At 38.7% G+C, this 20,405-nt stretch overlaps 1 long non-coding RNA gene across 2 annotated transcripts in view; it reads left to right on the forward strand.

The window, feature by feature from the left end:
- Positions 1–20,405, forward strand: part of LOC119056446 (uncharacterized) — a 49,205-nt gene that overhangs the window by 11,316 nt on the left and 17,484 nt on the right. Inside the window, exons 3-4 of one of the 2 annotated variants that reach the window (XR_008390194.1) lie at positions 4,957–5,127; positions 5,611–5,688. This is a non-coding gene — a long non-coding RNA (uncharacterized LOC119056446). Of the gene's footprint in view, positions 1–4,956; positions 5,128–5,610; positions 5,689–20,405 lie in introns of those variants that run through there. The other variant, XR_005083879.2, reaches the window with a different exon arrangement.

A 20,405-nucleotide genomic window follows, 5' to 3' on the forward strand; every position in this document is an offset into this window, starting at 1 on the left:
CACCCGCATCTTCTCTCGTTGCTGTCATCATCGTTCAATAATTGCACTGTTCCTTGAATTCGTTGCAGTGCTTTGTATTTTTGCAGATATTCTCATGATCATAGCTCACTTAATTCTTCTCAACTGCCTCTTGAATTTGACAGATGAAATAACATGTTTTTATACATAAGGAAACACACAGAGAGATGCTCTGTGACCCACTCAGGGTGACACAGTTTGGGACAGTATTCCAAATGTCTAGATCAGTACAAGAGAGTGATTTCCACCTTTTATCCATTTAAAGATACAGATGTAAGAAAATGGACATTGTTTTCAGTAATTATTCAGCCATTGGGAATTATTAGTTCTTTATCAAATAAAGGACTGACCAATAGAGCGAAGGATTCATGTGTTCTCTGGAGACTGGGAACCTTGGTATTTTAGAAATATGGCAAATGGTAGAAGCAAATACAGAGTATCATCTTTTCACTCCTTCCTTTCTCACTTCCGTATGTTTTTCCTGTTGTTTCACATTAGAAAAAAATCAAGTAATGAGCAAACCCAGATAGTTGTGGGTGGACTGAAAGACTTGTGCTCCTCACTACCTATACCTACAAGCCTCAAGCAGCCACCAGAGATGCCTGTCTCTAAAACGTCACCTTCCTTCAAGGAGTAAGGTCTCAGCTGAAATTTCAGGGAGGCTGTTGAGAATTTTTTGTTTCGGCAAACCCACAGGCACGCTATTTTTATTGTCCAATTCATCTCAAACTGTCTTGACTCCTAATAAATTTCTTTTCCTTTACATAGTGAAATGTACTTCACAATCGATCAGTTCAACTTATATTTGATGAGAAAAAAAACTATTCCATTGACCATTAAAAGGATTGAACAAAATGACTTTATTTTTAAAACAGTCATTTCTATGCACTGTATTTGTGAAGGTCCAGAACAGTTAAAAGGACAAGTAACTATTGCAGATTTGTTCTAATAAAGGGGAAAACATTATTTTAATTTGACTGTGAATATAACTAGAAATACCCACAATGTACTTCAGACACGAGTTCTCCAGCTCACAATATCCCAGTTGGGACGCCTTTCAGGGTTTCTTCCCCTCTTATGGGTAGCCTGAGGCCTCCAATTGGGGCGTGGCCTGGAGAAAGCCTAAGTGAATTATCTCCTTACAGAAAATCAGTGGTGGACCATAAATGATGATTGATGCTTCTGTGTTGCCTGGGGCCTCTGCACTTGATGCCACTTGAAACTCCTGCAGGAAGTGCTGGGCACCCTACTCCGGGGTATCCTTAGAGCCCATGGCAAATTCCTCCTGCTCAGTCAGAAGGCATGCTTCCTGTGGTTTTGGGTGGTCTGTCCAATGCCTAGCTTTGAATGTGTTTAAAGGGAGAATAAAAAGCATACTTTAAATTCACAAGTAAAATATTTAAAATGGATAAAATTTGGTGTTGATAGCATAACGTGGAAATAGCATGATTTCTCTATTCACCGTGAGTATTTTGTGACCAGCAGATCTGATGCGGAATTGATAGTACCTCCCATCTCCGGAGCGGCCAGTTCCGACCAACTGTTTAAGCCCCTTTCTTACTCAGTGAGTTGCTCCTTTTAGGTCCTGTTTTGAAGGCAGTTTCTGATAGTAGATGGAGGACACATTTTTCTCTACTTGTCCATATGTCGGTACAATAATTGGCCTTTCAGAGACTCCAGGTTGGAGGTCTTCATAAGTTGGCCTCAGCAGTCTTTCTGAACCAGATGCAATGTACACACCCCAACTGGCTTGTAAAAGCAGTACATCTAATCACATAATGCCTCTATAATGTGGTTTTTTAAATTAAGTGACCCACAGGATATTAATCTGGTGGTAACAACTCCCAAGGGATGTAGCACTGGCAGACACTTCAAGAGCAACTAGTAATACTATTAAATATGATATTCATTTCATCTGAACATATGGAAATAAAAACAAGTCATGGGAGAACTTCAGTGCTCTGTACATGCTATATTGTTCATAAACCTGTCATAAATAAGTGCCTCTTAAAAGGAAATCAATTAATAAATGTGCGTTGAATTACAAAGTTTAAATATTCCATAATATAGGGATCTCTCTTCCTGCCCCCTCCACCCACATTCCCACCCCTACATGGGCCCCCTTGTTATTCAAGCTGTTATAACATTTTTCCACTCTGTGGTACATCTTGGTTTTGTTGTTGTTGATCGAGTTATTTGGTTGGCCGGCTGCTTTAAAAAAAAAGAAGAAAAAAATCTGTAAGCTATAAAATGCATCTTCTTTTTTCCTTTGTCTGTGTGTTAGAGTCTGGCCTGGCAATAGGGCCCCACCCCAAACCTCCCACCGAGAGTATGTCATACTTCTATGTGCTTGTGCATGCTCAGCTCTACCTCTTTTGAAATGATGCCCAAAACCAAGCAGTGTTTACATAAGTAAAAGGGAGTTTCACTTTTATGCTGCAATTTCTGCATGGAGCAGAGAGTTTTCCTAGCCATACCTTGCACTTTGTTCATGGGTTGACTTCTATTTTTCTAATGTGATGGTTTTATCCAGCTTTGACAACAGATTTCTTTAGGAGATTACACACCTGGAATTAACTTTTTCTGCCAAGAATTACAGTGCACCTGGAAGTACTAAATCATTTTTATCTATGCGGTAGAAACTTTTAATAATGAACTTGCCTATCTTGAACTTGACCTGTCTCTTGAGGAGAAGCAGAGTTAGGTAGGTAGGTTGATATTGTGAAGTAAATATATCCAGGGAGTGTTTACTTCTCACCTGCCAAAGTCTCACTGCCTGCACGCTACCTCCTAGGGTATCTCACTGGTTAAATGACTCTGCTTACCACATAACATATGGAAATGTGAGTAAGTGCTTTCAGCAGTGTTTGCTATGTTTACACCAGTTCCAACACTAATCCCCATGAATGTTTGATATAGTTCCCAACAGGTTTAAGTAGATGTCAGACACCATATCTATTGCCTTATGTGTTGGGCATGATACACAGACAGAGAATGATAAGGAACTGTTCTTTAGGGATTTCTTTCCTAAAGAGGTGTTTTCTAACTAGATTAAGCATTTTGAGAATTTGAAACACTTTCTATGAGTATAAATGCCACTAAGAATATAACATCAATGAATTAAAAAAATCATACAGGGAGTTTCTTATAAAATCCAGCCGCACCAGCAGTTTTGAGACCTGTGACATATTTTTATCTGTGATACATCTGTTGATGAGATCTCGTGAGGTATAGCTGCAAGGCTGTCCTTAAGAGGCTCAGAATCATGAGTTGGAAAACTTTCCACAAATTCATGCTGACATGTCAGAAAGACAATATAGTATGAGTGTTAGATATTAGTTAAATGATTTCTTTGATGGGGCAATGGGTATAGGAAATTGAGAGAAAAAATATTCCTTTTAAGTGTTGCTATCAGTTTTGGATCTCCTGTTTTTGCCGTGAAACCAGAATATGATCTCGTTTTTCTTGACATGAAGTTGTGTGGATTGAACAACAAATGCTTTTATCCTTAGGCATCCTTGCCCTGCTGTGTTGGTTATACCTAAAGTTTGCCAAACTTGTTCTGCTTATTCTTGTCAAACAAGGATAATTTCTTGGTTGCTTGATTGTCTCTGATATATATAGCGTCAGCATTTTAAAGGCCAAAAGTTGCCATAGTGACAAATTACATGAGCATAAACACTTATTCAGTTTAGGCAGAAACTCCATAAAGTAAGACAAGGAATAGAAAAAATCACAAGTATCTCACCATTTTTATTTTGATGGATTTTGGGGGGCATCATAATCATGGTATTTTAAGTGATGACAAAAATGTGTAGTTTTAAAAAAAGGAGCACATAAAATATAGATACATTGAAATCTATCTGCTACCAAATTCAAATATAAATAATTCAATTTCACAAATTAGTATTCTCTGAAACTGGTTTAATGTTATATGAATGTGACTAAATTCTACCCTGCATATAGATAAACTCATTATGTCCTTTAAGTAGTTCGAATTTCCTGATAAGCAGCAGTCAAACCGAGGAACAAGCAGAATTAGTAGCCAAGTCTAATAAATGACTGGGAAAAATTGTATCTGTCTCATCCTCCTGGTTCCCACACACTCTGGTTACATCATTACTTAGCTTGTAAACTCAGAGGCCAATTGGGCTTCAGAGCTTGGGTCAGGTGACCAAAACATCAAAATGAGTCTGAAACTCTACCCTAAAGATGGGGTTTCAGCAGGGGCCTCGGGATAGCTGACTCCTCTGCGGCTGCTGTGCAATTTTCGTATTTTATTTCACCTTTGCTTTCAGGCTTAGCTCTTGGTCTCACAGATTGACGGCTGAAGCAAACTTGTTGGTGTGGGTTTTTCTGTGCAGGTGCATGAGCAAAATTATTTCCTGTACCACAGACTACACTCAGTTATGTAATACTTGAAAAGAAAACAACAATTGGACTTTCCCCCATGAATTAGTTTTCGTTAGCAGGGAGAATTCTAACCCCTTCCTTTTCCTTTGATCTTTTTTGTTTGTTTTTGAAAAGTGTTTTGGGTTTTATTCTAGTTTAAGAAAATGATTTGATGTCTAAAGCTACAAAACTCAAAAGCCAAGTTTATCAGGTCCACAGGCAGCAGCACCCTGACGATGAGCTGAAATGCTGTGTTCCTCTGAAAGGAACGGAATGTGTAACTCAATCACCTTGCTAAGGTTTCACAGGGCAAGTATAGTGATGACAACAACTGCTTGTTTTCTGCAGATGTAGAAAGGCGTTTTTTTTACATGTGCAGGAAGCAGCAAAAAACCTGATCTTAGGGGATAGATGGGTTGCCTTGCAAGGAATAAACCAAATAATCCTTAAAGTTGTAGTAACATGTACAGAGCCAAATGCTTGACACCCCTCTGTACAAATGTATTTTCATGTTCAGGTTTACCTTTCTCTTGATTGCATCCGTAGGTGCTGTGATTATTTCTGGCTGAGAATTTCTCCCAAACTCTATTGAAAGTAAAACCTGCCAGAAATGGAAAAATCCATTGGAAAACCTTCTTCGTGCGTTGTTATCAAGATATTCAAAGACTCCTCCGTCTGGGGAGCAGGGATGAGGCAGCAAAGAAGGATGCAACTCAGGTGAAAATTAATTTGTCGAAACCAAGCCAAACAAAGCAAATTGCCCTCTGAAGCCATTGTTCCTAAATGAAAGGGTTACATGTAAGATATATTTCATGATTTGTACAACAAACATTAGCATACGCTAATTATTAAGCTAGATAGGAGGATACAAGGGAGTGATGGGGAGGATGATGACAATGATGTGAACAGCTCGTGTTCACGGAATGATGCTATAGAGTGCACCGTGCTCAGGGCTTCCCCATGTTCGTCATTACTCCTCTTCCTTCTGGTAATCCAGAAAGGGTGGTTATTATTATCTCCCCTTTAATGAGGCAAAACTAAGGATCAGAAAAGTTAAACAATTTGCTCAAGATCACGCAATTGTTATCTGTTGGTCCATAATGATAGAGTTCCAGCCTATGTCTGATTTAGCCTGTGACCTGTGTCCTCAGCCACTGTCCCACATTGCTTCTCTGAACAATTCTTTCTTTGTCCTTACAGCACTTTTAATCTCATGGTGGAATAAACTGGATAAAGAAATGGTTGAAATTACATGCGTGAAAACATGGATGAGACTTAGTACTTGAGGAAAGTGAAAGTTTCACAGAAGAAATGGTTTGGCAGTGAGAAGGATGGAGGGTGGGTGGTCCATGAGTACTTGGTTATTTTTTCCCCGGCAGGCAATTCCTCTGAAATAACGGATAACTGCTTCTATCCTGCAAAACTATCACTGAAAGTGCTGTGTAAGACAGAGTGAACTCCAGTCCCCACAGGTGCCTGCCAAAGAAAGTAACTAGGTGCTCACATATTTTCCAGTACAAGTGCTTCATTATTAATTCATGGTCCAGGTCCTCGGTACATGCTGTTACTAATATTAGGTTTCAGCAGTGAATAATGAACAGGAGCACTGGACTGGATGTCTTAACATTTTTTAAACAATGTTTGCAGTGCTAAATTCTATTTCTAGCTTAATTGGGGTCTTTACCTAAACAAGAGGAGGGCTCTGTAGTGTTGGGGAGGCATAATTTTCCCACAGCTTAGCAACGGAAAAGGTAAGAGTCAGCGTGATTAAAATGCTGCAGAAGGTTGATGCAGATAAGGCTTTCCCCCGTAGGTCTCAGTTTATTCTTATATTCGACAAGAAAATGAGAGACCCCCTGAGTTAGGGTTCCAGCTAGAAAGTTTGGACCAGCTCTTTGCCTTGAAACTGCATCCCTTCAGGAAAGGAATAAGGAGGAGAACTCTCTCTGGTGGGGACATGGTCCCTACATGTGGTCCCCAGAGCAGGTCCCACTTACCCATTAGGCACAGTGCCTATGAGAACTGTGGTGCATTTAGTGGCTCATATAAAAATCCTCATATTGATTCTGTTTAAAATAAGAAGAAAATGAACATAATAATAATGAATATATAATAATGACCCCAGCCTGGTTTATTTCATCTTTGCACCCATGCAGTCATAAAGTAAAACTTCTAATCATTCTCATGGAGGAAGGGAGCCATAACGGCCAAATGCCTAGGTTCACGAAAATCCTCATGCAGCCCTGCCCCAAGTAGGCCACCTACCAGTGGCACTGGGTGGGGGTGGAGGCTGCTAAACAAAGTAAATTATTTCATTAGAAAACCTCTTCCTTACGATTGTTTTCTGTGGATCTTAATGAGAGTCAAATACCTATATGGTTGACAAGAATGAAGATCACACATATTTCCTCTGGGTTCCCGATAGTGCCCTGCTTGGTGTAGGCTTAGTATTCAATAGTTAGTCATATTTAATTGAAATTGATTTACAGAAAAAGCACAGTGATGTATTTATTCACTAAGTGTAATAGCTTAGCCTTTTACTGAAGGCTAAACCATGTGCTGGGCACAAACTGTACCAGGTGTTGGGGATATAATGAGAAATGAGACAGACATTTATTTTGTCTGAACGCAGAGGGCTTCAGAGAAGGACAATGAGAAGAAACACAAAAATGACATTTTCAAGAGGTTAGGGCATTGGTAAAGGTGAGGTGGCGGAAATCCCTGATCCCTGACTTTTATTTTAGAAATGTGTCAACCTCCCAATTAAAAGAGATTTACTTTTATGGCATCGAGACACAAGCTAAAGCATAGATATAAGAAATGGAGTTACAACATTGTATTTGGTGATTAAGATCCTTGAGCTATTTAAAAATACAGGGTATTTAATTAAAACTATAAGAATGTTTAGTGGGAACTGCCACAGCTCAACTGACAAGGTAACTGGCTTTTTTCAGAGTTGGTGAGAGTTGTCTCTGTGAAGGGGCTGAAGTCACAGCTGGGCAGATTTCTCCTGGCTGTTGCTGGGCCTGCTAGGGTTCATGTTCAATTTCGAGACTCGACTGATAGAAAAATCAGTTTTAATGGGGGCTGTATGAATCACTGAGTTTAATTTCTTTTAATTATAGTTGACAAACAGTATTAGTTTGAGGTATACAACATTGTGATTCGACTTCTTTATAACTTACGAAGTGATCTCCTGATAAGTTTAGTACCCATCTGACAACATACGGTTTTTACAATTTATTGAATATATCCCCTATGCTGTACTTTACATCCTGCAACTGTTCTCATAACTGGTAATTTGTACTTCCTAGTCCCGTCACCTTTTCCACCCATCCTCCCAATACCTCCATCTGGCAACCATCAGTTTCTTTTTCTGTATCTATGTGTTTGTTTCTATATTGTTTGTGTGTTTATTCCATTTTTTAGATTCTACATATAAGTGAAATCATATGGTATTTGGTTTCCTCTGTCTGAATTATTCACTTAGCATAATTTCCTCTAGGTTCATTCATGCTGTTCTAAATGGCAAAATTCTATTATTTTCTATGGCTGAATAATATTTCATTGTGTGTATGTACCACTTCTTTATACATTCCTCTATTGATGGACACTTAGGTTGCTTCCATAGCTTGGCTATTGTGAATAACGCTGCAAGGAACATAGGGATGCACATATCTTTTCAAATTAGTGGTTTGGGTTTCTTGGGTTTATCTTGGTAGATAAATACCAAGAAGTGGAGTTCCCGGGTCACCAGGTAATGCTCTTTTTAATTTTTTGAAGACCTCCCATACTGTTTTCCATAAGGACTGCACCAGTTTACAATTCTACAAACAGTGCATGAGGATTTCATTTTCTCCACATCCTCGCCAAAACTCGTTTGTTGATTTATTAATAACCATTCTGACAGGTATGAGGTGATATCTCATTGTGGTTTTAATTTGCATTTTACTGATGATTAATGATGTTAAGCATATTTTCTGTTTATTGGCCATCTATAATGTCTTTGGAGAAATGTCTGTTCACGTCCTTTTATTTTTTAACTTGGTTTTTCTTTTTTTCTTCTTTTTTGTGTTAAGTTGTATAAGTTGCTTATATATTTTGGGTAGTAATCCCTTATCAGATGTATCATTAGCATATATAGTCTCCTATCAGTAGGTTATCTTTCAGGTTTTTTTGATGGTTTCCTTTGCTGTGCAAATCTTTCTTTTTAAAGGCTATTTATTTATTTTTAAAGAGAGAGAAAAGGAGGGAGAAAGAGAGAGAGAGAAGCACTGATGCATGAGAGAAACATGCATCAGTCTCCTCTCTCATGCTCCCCAGCAGGGGACTGGCCCGCAACTGAGGCGTGTGCCTGGACTGGGAACCAAATCGGTGACCTTTTCCCCCTGCAGGATGATACCCAACGAACTGAGCCACACCAGTCAGGCCTGCAGAAGTTTTTTATTTGAGGTAGTCCTATTTGTTTAATTTTTCTTTTGTTTTCCTTGCCTAAGGAGACATATCCAAAAAATATTACTAAGATCAATGTGAAAGAGTTTACCACTTACGTTTTCTTCTAGGAATTTTTTGATTTTGAGTCTTACATTTAAATCTTTAATACATTTGGGTCTATTCTTGCATAGAGTGTAAGAAAGTTATCTAGTTTCATTCTTTTTCATGTTATCTGTCCAATTTTCCAAACAGCATTTATTGAAGAGATTGTCTTTATCACCTTGTATATGCTCACCTCCTTTGTCATATATTAATTGGCCATATAGGCATGGGTTTACTTCTGGGCTCTCTGTTCTGTTCCATTGATCTGTATGTCTGTTTTTATGCCAGTACCATGCTGTTTTGATTATTATAGTCTTGTAGTATAGTCTGGCATCAGGTAGTGTGATGCCTCCAACTTTCTTTTTCTTTTTCAAGATTCCTTTGGCTGTTTGTGGCCTTTCGTAGTTTCATTGTAAATTTTAGGATTATTTGTTCTAGCTCTGTGAAAAGTGCATTGCTATTTTAATAGGAATTGCATTGAATCTATAGATTGCTTTGGGTAGTATGGACATTTTAATGATGTTATTTCTTATTCACGTGCATAGTGTATGCTTCCATTTATTTGTATCTTCTTTTGAAGGTTTTATGGTTTATGTTTTATGGTTTTTTGAGCACAAGTCTTTTACCTCTTTGGTTAAATTTATTCCTAGGTATTTATTCTTTTCCATGCAATTATAAATGATACTGTTTCCTTAGTTTCTTTAGTTCATTATTGGTATATAAAAATGCAACTGATTCCTGAATATTAATTTTGTAGTCTGCTACTTTACTAAATTCATTTGTTAGTTTTAGTAGCTTTTTTGGTGGAATTTTTAGGGTTCTCTTTATATAGTACCATGCCATCTACAAATAATTAGTTTTACTTTTTCTTTTCCATGAATCATTAGGTTTTCAGTAAGCACCAAGCTCTATTCATTAGTGTTTCATAATGAGGCTTCAGACAACATGTGGATCTTGCCTGACCCATTCATGTAACAAACACTTATTGAGCCCCTGCTACATATTAGGCTCTGTGCTCCCTGTCTGGTTTCCAGAGAGGGACAAAACGGGCTAATTTCCTGCTTTCATGGAGTTTACACTCTAGTTGGAGAGGGACAGAAAATAAAAATTTAAGTAATGGACAAGGTAATTGCAGGTTCTGAAGTCCCATTTCAGTGGCTATCTATCATTTTTGCTTTTTGGTAACATCCACTCTCTGTCCCCTGGCATGTGGTCTTGTTTGACTGTCAGCCAAGGGATCCTGCCTCTTCATAGCCACAAAGTGCATGCGACCCACGCTCAGCCAGTCAGAATCTCTTCCCTGATGTTCGAGGAGCTGGATGTTGATACCATGGACATGTGACCTATTTCTGAAAAAAGACAACCTTTGATATCATGGAGTGGTCACAAAGAGCTATCATGGACTTGACCTGTGAGTTACCTATGAGTAAACCTTGCCATGGATGAGACTGAGTTATTAAACTACATCGTGCCTAAATTCCCTTTACCTGCTGCCTTTTTAGAAATCAGTAGGGATGATTAAGAAGAAAAATTTAAGCATAGACCATAAAATGTTTGGATCAGCATGGTATAATGGAAAGGGCTTGGGAGTTGCACAGATTTGGGTCCCAAATAGAGTTTTGTCCCTGGATGGTTGTATAATGCACGAAATGCCCACTCCATCAGGATACTGGGAGGTTTAAGTTTCCAAGAGCCTAATGTGCACATGGCCACGGGTGTCAGTTCTTTTCCTTACCTGCTTCTCCACCACCTCCCTTTCTCCCAACCTGTACTGTCTTCATAAGCGCTATGTTGCCAGATTGGTGGGAAATTAAAAATCATCTGCAATTACAATTTTGTGGAAAGAGAGGAAATAGAAAGGATTTGGAAGGCTGTTTAGTGAATCCTTAGCTGCCTCTTCCTTTCTTCAGATCCTGTGGGCTCGGAGTTAAGTATGGACCGGAAACTCAACAACTGGGTAGGTCTGTGGCTCGTGAACTCTGCCTGGCATGAACACTTCTGTTTCAGCACATCTGTGATTGCCATATCACCAGCATTGCAGAAAGGAGGATTAATTTTATTGTGCATTGGATCAGCAGATCTGGTGACATAATATTTCACTAGGAAGAAGGATTACTCACCAGTTTCTGGATGCTACATTTTTAGAAACTAACTCCACTTAACGATAAGTGTTGGATCTAACAACTTCCCCCTTTTCCTCACTCCCACTCTCCAATCACCCAACCGACAAATATCACTTAATGCAAAAACTGGCTCTCCTGGGACCAGATGGATACAATTTTTCTTCAGGATAAAACTCTGGATATTCTCCTAAAGTTTTATTATACTTCTTCAGTTATTAAAAACAGATGTGTTGTGTTTATAATGATAGTTCTAAGCACTTTTTTTTCTTCTGGGTTTATGGAAAGCGATTTGTGTAGGGTAAAATAATATAGCCTTTGTGATTCAGTTCTGAGGGAAAAATAGGGAAAATATATAGTCTGCAGGCGGGGCACATGATCATAAGGAAAATACGGCTACATCCCAGAGCAAACCAAGAGGAGAGCTTGTTTCCATTCCTGTCAGATGCCCACTCAGGGTTTTGATGTACCATCTTTTCACCTGCGACCTCCATTTGCAGAAGAAGGAACTCAGAGTCAGGCTGTGACCCAGCTCTGGCCTGCGGCAAATCTCAGTTGCATGCTGCATCCTGTAATTCCCTGCCCGGCCCCCAGGCCACACAGTGTTCCTTACCTGGTGTCTTTTTTTAAGCACTTTGTTTTCATTCTCACCTAGGCCATCACATAGCCTTGTTCTTTCACCTTAAAAATGATTTCCTCCTTTCTCTGCAGCCTCCTCCCTGACTACATGTAGGTGGTTGACTTGCAGTTGTTGGCTTCTGTGTCACTCACTGGCTGTGGAATGGGCAGTGACTAGGATGCTGTGGATAAACGTAAAAATGAAGTATGTGTGTGTTTGGGGGGTGACGTACCCCCTCCTAAGTGCTTATTTCATGCCAGGCATTTCTCTAAGTTAGTTTTTGGAGTTTGTCACATTTAACTTTCACAATAACTGTACGAGGTAGGAGTTTGACAGACCTGCATTTAAACCCTGCGCTGCCATTTGTTTGTAGAAATATGTAAGCATAGAGGTAGGCAGTGTTCATGTTTGTATTGCTAATTGCTGTATGCTATATTTGCATGGTTCAAAAAACTGCTTTATCTCTTTATATAGCCAGGGAAGATTACAAAATTATTTACAAAAGTATTTTTTCAATTTTCTTAGTATTTGAAGCTCTGATGACCAAACTAGATATATGACATATTCATTTTTTAACAGCCTAAAGTACAAAAGAAGTGATCAAAAGTATATAAACTGCTCTCATTTAGTCTATGTAAGTAGCAGATAGTAAAATATAATGGTCTTCTTATTGTGCTGTGATTGGCAGCCAAACCTTAGAGCAATATGCACTCTGATCAGATAGCAGGCTTTCTCCCATAGCCTTTAGGTCCAAACCCACTGCCCTTTATTGTGAAATAACCTGCCCTTTGACCCTTTGGAGAGACCGAGACCCTCATCTTCTAAAAGTCTTCCCTGGATCCTCACTGACATGTACAGTAAATGACTGATTGTCTCTTATTATATGACCGTGGCAGACACAGAGAAATACCTAACTCATTTTAGCAAAACTTATCCTAATTGGAACTATAATCAAAGGTTACTGCAATGCTCCAGAAACTTACCTGGAGACCTGGATTTGGTGTCTTTTGAAGTTTTGGTAAAATAAGTGTTACTTTCTTTGTGCTTATATTTTCTTTCCTTCCAAAGGGGGAGTGAGACAGAAAAAAAATTGAAAGAAGAGCTAAAGCATCTCTTCTTGCACAACCTTGCCTTCTCTCTTTCTCTGTAGCAGCAAGTGATACAGGGCTGCTGGGCTGGTTCAGGGGGTTACACACACAAAGTCCTTATCACCTGCGCTATTTAAAGTGGAATGGAGAAGTGCAGCTGAAAACATCCTGGAGGAAATGTTCTCTCCTGGGGCAGCCAGGGTTCTTTTCATCTTCACCTGAAGGCAGCGCTCACCCAATTTAATGCATCATTTAGCTTGGCGTTAGTGAAAAAAGCCTCCCCAGGCCTGCTCACCGTGACCTTAGGGCTCCACAAAGAGACTGAGCAGGAGGTTCACCGCTTCTCACTTCTCCGTTTAGAATCCCTTCTTAAGGGAAACTGCAAAAATGGACATGGTGCCAAATGAGGAAGTTGAAAAGTGCAAGCCTTAAATGACAGAGAAGGGCTTTCTCTAAAGCTTACCAATCTTTTCACCCAGGAGATAGGAGGGGCCCTGAATAAATTCATAGATAGGTAGGAAGGGAAGGGAGAAGGAGGAAAAGTTATTGAGCATCCACAAGGCTCTGTACCAGTCTTTTGGCATTTCTATCAGCTGATCTTTACAATGCTGTTTATAGTTTTATTTTTCAATCTCGGTTTTGTAGATTAGCAAACAGATACTCCCAGGAGTTGGGTAATTTATCTAAAGATGCAGAAGTAAGGGGCAGAAAGAGGTTTTGAATCCAGGTCATCTGTCCCACCGGTCTTTCCCCTCAGCCCTCTAGACTGCTCCAGGGTCTAGCATTGACCACAGATCTCCAACAGAAGCCAGCCCGGAGTGCAGTCTGTGGCAGGCCTCGGTGCCCTCCGACCTGGGGAAGACTCCAGGCAAGGCCCGGTAACAGCGTAACTTCAGTGATGTGTAGGAGAGAAGCCACCTGTGCTCACCAGGAGGAAAGTTCAGGGACAGCGTGGCTGTCTGTGGGGGGCCTGTTCCACCTATGTGACCCTACCTGGGGGACAACCTGCCAGCCACAGCATTAGGTCCACAATTCTTTGTGAGTCAAAAACCTATTACTAGTTTCTTCATTCTTTCTAAGTCTGAAAAAAAATCTTTGATAGGAAGACTTCTATTGTTCATTCTGCTAAGCTGTATATTCTGCCCTTGTTCTCTACAAATGTGTGCTGAGCTTATTTTAATTAAAAATTTTATTTGATGGTTCTGTGTACTAGTCATGTTTTATCTTGCTTAGAGTAAGTCGCTATGGAATTTTATGCAGTCATTTGATTGGTCTACCATGATTTGAAAAAAGAGTTGTATCTTTTTTCAACTGATAATCCTGTTTAATATCTCTAATTCACTGCAACAAGATTCAGTTTAATGTTAACTGCCAATATTGTGTATAAAATACGTGTGCCAAAATATTTCTTGCCTCCTATTATACAGTTTTGAATACAATGTTTGAAAGTTCTTTTGTGCTTTGTCATTTAAGCAGAATATTGACAGAACAGGCTATCTCCTAAGAAGAGAAGACAGTTCTGATCTGTGTAAGAGGCATTTGTGGAGAAAGTCAGTGCTACTGGGTTGTTACTGCAATGGCATTTTAATGTCATAGTAAATAAAACTCATTAGAGCTGTGATCATTGTTGAAATGATAGTATCTTTTATCATTTAAACTAGTAGCTTAGTAATTTTGGGTTACTTGACCCTGGTCAACAGCCAGCTCCACATTTATTAGTTGCATGTTCCTTATATCGCTCATTTGTAAAACAGGATAATAATACCCACTTAAAGAGTTTGTTTGTGGAAGTGAGGATTCAATGAAGTGAATTGTCTAGTGCGTCACCTGGTACATGACAGACACTCACTAGACAAAATTTATTATTATTAGTCCTAGAGAGCAGTGTTCATTTTTCAGTGTTTTGACTAGATTGGATTTAGTGATATTATTCTGAATTGAAAACTCTCAAAACCACAGAAGGGCACCAATCAGAACGTGCAAATATTTTTCAATGTGGAGATGTTTGGAAATAGAAATCAACCAACCTCCTAATCTATTAATTCTAATAGAGCTGGGAATACATGAAGATGGTTACATTAAAACTTTCCGTACAGGCAAACCCCTATATACAATGCAGATATTATGATAGACATCAGTACTGGCATTAAGGTGTGCTTCGTGTTCATGTTAGTAATAAGCTATGATTAATTCAAGTAAGTAAGCCAAAAATATACAGTAGTATAATTTTCTTATTCATTACCAAAAGAATGTGTATATGTCACTTATGTTTAAGGAACTCTTCTGTTAAAACTTGTTCTATATATGACAATGCAAATATAGCACTTTTACCAAAGCTATGGAATATGAAAAGTATTTCATAAAGGAAATTATTTTTATTTTAGAGGGGCAACCAAATAGCTACATACAAATCAATATATTATAACTGGTTAAAGGTTTGTTATACAGTTGACCCTTGAACAATATGGGTTTGAACTTCATGGGTTCACTTACATGCAGATTTTTTTAGTATGTACCTGTAGTGTGTTTGATCCATTGTTGGGAAACTGTGGATGCAGAGGGCTCACTGCATGCATTGATCTAAGCCACTTTGTGTAGGGAATTTGAGCATCTATGGGTTTGTGGAGAGTTTTCTCAACTGTGGAGAGTTCTGAACCAACCCCCCACCCTCAGATACTAAGGGACAACTGGTATAGTTAAGTTTGGGGAGCCAAAAGTTATATTCAAATTATTCACTGCTCAGGGTTGGTGCCCCTAACCCCCACATTGTTCAAGGGTCCACTATAATACAAATTTTATCCACGCTTTCTTTTAGGTATACTTATGTCTTCAGCTTCTATTATGTTTTTAGATAATGAATTCTCAGAGCAGCTACCCAGTGAATTGTACAAAACAGAATTTCATACTCAAATGTGCCACTTACTTTGTAAGTAACTACCACATCTAGAGTTCACTTTTTCTTCTGTAAACATGGATGAAGTGCCTTCGTGGCAATCCTAAGTTCATACGGAGTCTGTGAAAGTCAGATGAGAACGGGATAGCAAAGAGTTCTATGGACAGAGCACTGTGCAGATATAAAAAATTTACTTAGCTGCCACAGTCCTGGGTAAAATAATTTTTTTCTCATTTTAGTGCCCTAATTATTTTTCCTTCAAAGGTTATTCATTTGAATTTTGTGAACAAATACTTGTCAAAGACTTTAATGCCAGAGTTTCTTAAATAGATATGATGAAAACTAAGACACCTAAGAGGCTAATGTCTGCAGATTAAGTAGACATTTTCATTGACTTTAAAATGTAATTTATGATTAATTTCCTTATACAGTATGGTCACTTTATTTTCTCTAAAACCTTCTAATTACTGCTCGTGTTAAGGAGAAAAGTGGGGGAAAGACAGCTTACATTATTTTCTATATATTAGAATATATTACCTGTTTAACTTCATTTCTTCTGAGAAAATTAATTGTGATTTAATTACCTTCCACTTTTGGAGAGTAAACTCTTGAGTAAATGAGAAGTGGATCTGCTTGCTTTCACAGTTTATTTTATAACATCTTCAATAACAGAGTGTTCTTTAAGGATGGACGCATGAGCATAGGCTCCCAAGACCACTTATGCAATGCATGTATATAGTTCCCAACATTGACCACCCCCAATCATAAAGAACACAAATAACTGGATTTAAATACTTTTTCTTACCCGAAGTCTTTCTCTTTCCTAGTTTACAGGTATGATCAATTTCACTCACAAATCTTGCCTTAATATTGTTTGAACATCAGTAGATACTTCTACCTATAGAGACCAGGACAATCCAGGAAAGAAATACGTGATTTGAGAGTGAGGCAGAGGGAAAGCTGCTCTAGAAATAGATGCTCTCTGGAGTAGAAAGTTGGTCACGAAAGGAGTTCGAAGGATCTGATTAGGAGGGAAAGCTGCTCTAGAAATAGATGCTCTCTGGAGTAGAAAGTTGGTCACAGAAGGAGTTCGAAGGATCTGATTAGGAGGGAGTGGCATAGTTAAATAGAGACCCAAGTGCTGACTTCCCTTCCTGACACAACTTTCTGGTTCCAGTTTTAAATTCCCCATACTAAATACATTACAATGTATGTTACTGGCTTTCCAAATAAACTGATATTTGACATAACCAAAAATACACAGGAGGTAAGAGCACTAGGATATTTTAAAGCCAGTCTTCTCAAGAAAAGATGATTATGCTTTTCAAGAGGAAATACTTCTACCATTAGCCTTATTTCTCTAACAATTTTCTGGCCAAGACAAAAGTAATAAATACCTACTCATGCTCAACTAATCTTAACTAACTTTTGAACAATCCAGTTGTTTTGAAGTGCCAGTGCATACTCAGGATGCTGTGTCCCTGCCATTTCTTTATCACTTCTGCTGGATTTACTGGTTCAAAAGAAATATGTTTTGCAGAATTAACTTTAATCACACGGATTGAGATCAATAGTAAAATAGAATATTACATGCTGTCGACTGAAACACTTTATCACATTTAATCTTACAGATCAGGTTTGGGAGGTTATAAAATATGAACAATTCACACAAGAGCAATGAATGGTAAACTACTAAGAGACCTACACGATAAATTTTATTGGTTAATGCGCATTTGTTTTTCCAGAGGATGTTATGGTCTTCAGTAGTATTTATATAATAAGGGTCAAAAGGAATATGAGTTGTTTCAGGATAATTTGAGCTGGAATAACTTAAATATATCAATATTTTAAATTACAATTTTAAACAAATAGTGATAGTGAAAGTTCATAATTGATGAGATTTTGGACTAGCTGTGATGACCAGAATCTCTCATCAGAACTTTGAGTTTGACCAAGATTTTTAACTTCAAGCAAATGGGTGCTTCTTCCTCAGATAGTTTTCTCCAACCATGTGAGGGTTTTAAGCAAAACAACCATTCCGATGTACAGAGATATAGTTAACAGGAGATTTCTCATAATTGATTTACGTAGTTACAGAGGCTAAGAAGTCCCACAATAGGGCATCTGCAAGCTCTAGAACCAGAAAAGCTGGAAATGTAGTTCCAGTCAGAGTCCAAAGGCCTGAGAACCAGGAGCTCCCATGCCCCAGCTCAAGAAGAGAGAGCGACTTTGCCTTTCCTTCATCTTATTGTTCCATTTGGGTCCCCGGTATATTAGATGAAACTGTCCACACCAGTGAGGGCAAATCTCTTTACTGAATCAAATGCTAATTTCTTCTAGATACACCCTCACAGACACACTCATAAATAATGTCCTACCAGCTGTCTAGCCATCCCTTAGCCCCAACAAGTTGACACATAAAATTAACCATCACACCAATTCAATTACCTCAGGATCCAGTAGCTAAGCATACTTTCCATATGTGAAAATAATATTGAAATAGCTCCTTTCTTCCTTCCTTCTTTCCATTCTTCCTTCTTTTTTTCCTTTGCTCCTTCTCTTCTTATCTCCCTCCTACTTGATTTTTCATTCATTTTTATTTCATTTTCATTCATTCATTTCATATTCTAGTCTGTTCACCTATAAAATGAAAATGGACTCACTGGCCTGATGTAATCAAATGTTATAAATTAATATAATTATAACCAAGAAATTAAAGTTGTATTAAATTGAATGAGAGTTTGGGTCTAAAGTAAATATGAGGGTAGAATGTAAAGAACTCACTTTAATATTGTGACAGGCAGAATAATGCTCACCACCCTACCCCCAAGGATGCCCACATTCTAATCCTTGGAAGCTATGAGTATGTTATACAGCAAAAAGTAACCTGCAGATAGAATCAAGGTTGTTTACCCAGTGACTTTATGATAGAAAGATTATCCTGCATTATCAGAGGGGATCCAGTATAATCAGAAGCCTCTTTACAAGTGACAGAGGGAGGCTGAAGAGGTCAGAGTGACAAGAGGTAGAAAGGATGGGATATGCCAATGCTTGTTTTGTAGATGTAGAAAGGAAACTATGAGCCAAGGATTGTGGGAAACCTTGACAGGCTGGGAAAAATAAGGTGACTGATGCTTTCTTAGAGCCTCTAGAAAGTATTCAGCCCTGCTCACACTTTGATTTTAGCCTAGTGAGACGTGTGTTGAACTTCTACAGAATTATAAGATAATACATTTGTACTGTTTCTAAGCTACTAAGTTTGTGGTAATTTGCAGGAACAGTAGGAAACAACTACAAATATACTCTCTCTTCTGTAATACTTTCTCTTTATTGTTAATTTCTGCTGAGGAAGAATTTGCAAAGGAGTATATTTGTCTTAACTTTTGACTTATAAGAAGAGGAAGAACTGGCTAAAATGAGTCAAAACTATTATTTTCTGTTGCCCTTGAAGCTGATGTGCTTGCAGAATGAAGGCTTTTAGAGTTGTTGTGTAGCATTTTATATCTTATATGCAAGAGCTATGTTGACTGTCATTGGTTTCTTTCTTAGTCTGGGTTACCCTAGAGGACAGAGCCTGAGAAAATAACTTGCATTCAGATAGCTTATTTGGGAAGCGATCCCAGGATCCAACAAGTGGAAGCACTTGTCCATTGGTTTCCATTTCCTATTGGCTGAGTGTTGTGGGATGTTAACTCCCCTGACTTGTGCTGGGCAAGCATCCATACCCAGTAAACTGTGGGTATCTCACTCCTTTATATAAGAAAAACACCATGATAAGCCAAAGACATGCTTGAGGCAAGATGTAGTCACCCTTTGCCATGAACTTCACCACAGCCGCAGTTGCAATGGAATCAGAAGTGAGAACAAGAGGAAGAGAGGTAAGGTATAGAAGCACCTGATACAGTCCACCTTCTGCTTGCACACATATTAAGACCAATTTGTCACTGAATCTTCAAAGTGCTGGCAGCTGCATTGACTCCAAAAAGGAGCTTAATACAAAGGATTAGTGTAACAAGCTGCAATCCCCACCGCTGTACTGGGCCTGAGGTCATAACTGGTATTCATCATCTAACTACTTCAATACCCTTGCTAGGTTTTTTCACCCTCACCCAGCACTTCAGTTCCTCTAGATTGCTTGCTTGGTGGTGTGCCAATATCTTCATCCTTGTGGGATATGAGCCCTTTATTTCCTTGTCCTTGTTGAGATGTTATTGCTACAATTGGCTATTTACCAATATCACCTTGAATAGAAGTACCCAGAGACATCCAGTGAATCCCCTGTATTCCAGACATATTCTCTCTGCCTTCATTGTGTAGAGGGAAATCCTACTCCTCAAGATAATCACATTCAATTACTTTTCTCCCCTCACCAGTAAAGTAACTCCTTTCTTTGGCTGCTAGGTTGCTAGTATGAGGAACCCAAAGTTAACAGGCAGCAGTCAGCTTCCAATCTGACGGAACTCTCACTGTTTGCTGTGGTGGAAATAGTACTCCCCTGCTTAGCAGGATCCCTAATCCTGTAAAACCTAACTGTGGGGACAGGAAACACATATTCCGTACGCAGACCACTGTGAATGAGGGTGAGAGGAACAAATTCTACTTCTAATCCTGGTGTCTAGATCTCTTTATTTTAGTCATTGGGAGAACAGCACAGCTGTTTGTTTAATTCTCATAACTATAATTTGATAGGCAGTGTCCCAACTACACAGAGGTTTTTGTCTTGAGTTAGCACCTTAGTT

This window comes from Artibeus jamaicensis, unplaced genomic scaffold (genome assembly GCF_021234435.1).
Source record: "Artibeus jamaicensis isolate MK-2021 breed Jamaican fruit bat unplaced genomic scaffold, CSHL_Jam_final scaffold_474, whole genome shotgun sequence".
Lineage (NCBI taxonomy): Eukaryota > Metazoa > Chordata > Mammalia > Chiroptera > Phyllostomidae > Artibeus > Artibeus jamaicensis.